We start from the raw sequence: 2,785 nt of genomic DNA on the forward strand, positions 1-2,785 counted from the left end.
AGCTGCGATAACTTCTACCGCTTACACTTTGTCGCTTTTTCCATTTTTCCTAATAAAATAATCGTTGGACAATGCTTTTTTAACACTTCATGCCAATCAACGGTAGCGCTTTCGACAGAAGCAATATTTTGATATGAAACAAAATGGCTTTGAAAGCTAATTTAATTGCTTTTCAAGAAAAGGTGTTGCCATTGAGCCACAATCACTCCTTGACCTTAAAAAAATTGGTCAAAAATAGTGTTCTTCGAAAAACAGCATGCAAAATCCAACGGATATGTTAAAAAATAACCATTTTTTGTGTTTATTATTATACGAATATAATAGATTTTAAGACGAGAAACAAGATTCCAGTGTTTAGAAAAAGAAAAAAATTTCAATCCCTCAATTTAAAAAATGCAATATACAATGCAGTTAAGGCCTTGGTTAAATTAAAGGTCTTGAATAGCATGAAAACTGACTTCTTGTTCGAGGGATATAAAATTGAGTGAAGGATACACAGCTGCAGGCAAATAGAAAGAATGCAATAAAGTAATGCATATTTAAATGAAGGTGTTAAATACACCTACATATGTATGTATATAATTACGCATAAAAACCGTGCTGCTATGTTTTTTTGTACGTAAGTGAGCGCAATATTAAAAGCAAGCATACCATCTGTGTATATCGCAAAGCTCGAGAACGGCTGAAGCGATTTTTTTGAAATTTCGGACACCTACTGCAGACGTTCAAAGGATGGTTTTTGGCTAACAAAAATCTCGATTTATAAAAGGAGCGTGGAACCTCCCATACTATACTATACTGTTATACTGTGAGCAAAATAGCAACGAAGTTATACTTCATGCGACGTACATGCAAATTCTTAAAGAGGAAGTATAAAATAATGGTATACAGAGCTATAATAGAACCCCTACTAAATTATTTCCCACCTATATCATTCATAATTAATGAAAGCCAGATTTATAAATTGCAAAAGCAACAGAACTGAGCAATGAGATTTATTCTTAGAAAACGTTATGACACCCCAATCAGAGACATGTTGGCGGTCCTCAATTGGTTAAGTGTTAAGCAACAACACTTCTATTATGCTATGAAATTCGTTAAAAACATTATAGATGGCAACCTGCCAGAACATTTAAAAGGTAGAATAAAGTATGGCAATGATATACATAACAAAAACACCCGTAAAAAACGACTTCAACTTACGCATGTTTAAATGTGAGTCTGATAAGAGTAATCTCTACTATAATTTAATTTCAATTTCAAATTTTCTAAAATGTTATAATGAATTACCTAATAGTATTACCCAATATAGAAAAATAACTTAATTTAAAAGAAAATTATTTGCATACTGTATATATATATATAAGACTGTTTCAATATAACTAATGTGTTCTATCTCTATCCTCGCTAAGATCCTGTTGCCATTTACTTTCGTCCCGTGAAATTTTAAATGTTTGTATATAAATGAATTCCCTTACAAATAGTCCTATTAGGCTTAAGTATTGCATTTTGAATACTAGGTTAAGCTTATAATTAAATATTGTTATGATCTAGGTTCAAAAGAGCCGTAAGAAATAAATAAAGTAAAAATAAAATAAATACAAACCGAATTTTTCATAATCAATATCTCTGGAAATGTTCATGGTAGAGTTCTGGAACTTGGTATGGAGATATATGAAATCCATCGCATACTCTTGGTGAAAAATTGGAGCTATCGGAAAAGGGGGCGTGGCACCTCCCATACAAACCGAATATTCATACTGCATATCTCTGGAAAGTGTTCATGGTAGAGTGATGGAACTTGGTATGGGCGCATATAAAATCGATCGCATACTCTTGGAGAAAAATTGGACCTATTGGAAAAGGGGGCGTGGCACCTCCCTTTCAAACCGAATTTTTCGTACTGCATATCCCTGGAAGGGTTTGTGGTAGAGTATTGGAACTTGGTATGGGTATATATGAAATCCATCGCTTACTCTTGGAGTAAAATTTGAGCTATTGGAAAAGACGTCGTGGCACCTCCTATACAAACCGAAATTTTCGTACTGTATATCTCTGGAAATGTTCATGGTAGAGCACCGGAACTTGGTATGCAGATATATGAAATCAATCGCATACTCATGAAGAAAAATTCGGACTATTTGAAAAGGGGGCGTGGCACCTCCCACACAAACCGAATATTTCATAATAAGTATCTCAGGAAGTGTTCGTGGTAGAGTACTGGAACTTTTTACGGGCGTGGCAGCTCCCATACAAGTCGAATTTTTCTTATCGCATATCTCTAGGATTGTTTTTGGTAGAGTACTGGAACTTGGTGCGGAGATATATGAAATTAATCGCATATTCACGGAGAAAATATAGGGCTATGGGACAAGGGGCGTGGCACCTACCATACAAGCCGAATTTCATACTGCATATCTCTGGAAGTGTTCATGGTGCAGTACTGGAACACTTCGTATGGAGATATATGAAATCAATCCCGTACTCATTGAGACAAATGGGCTCTTTGAAAAGAGGGCGTGGCAAAGTACAAACGTACTGACTTTTACTTATCTTTGAATGTGTATACAATTCTTCTGTAGGTATATTTGTGAGTGAAATCCTAAATGCCTGGAGGGATTTTAACAAAGTTTTGTGTGTGTGTTTGAGTGGGTCTCTGGATAGTTTAGTTTCACAATTTGATCCGCCAGTTGGCGCCGGGGTTGAGGTATTACTAAAAATCTTTTTTATGATCCGATTTGGCGAATATTCAAAACATGCGCCTGTAACAAAGCGATGCCAAAAA

The sequence above is a fragment of the Rhagoletis pomonella genome, unplaced genomic scaffold, assembly GCF_013731165.1.
Source record: "Rhagoletis pomonella isolate Grant_MI unplaced genomic scaffold, Rhpom_1.0 Rhpom_scaffold_02201, whole genome shotgun sequence".
In the NCBI taxonomy this organism is placed as follows: domain Eukaryota; kingdom Metazoa; phylum Arthropoda; class Insecta; order Diptera; family Tephritidae; genus Rhagoletis; species Rhagoletis pomonella.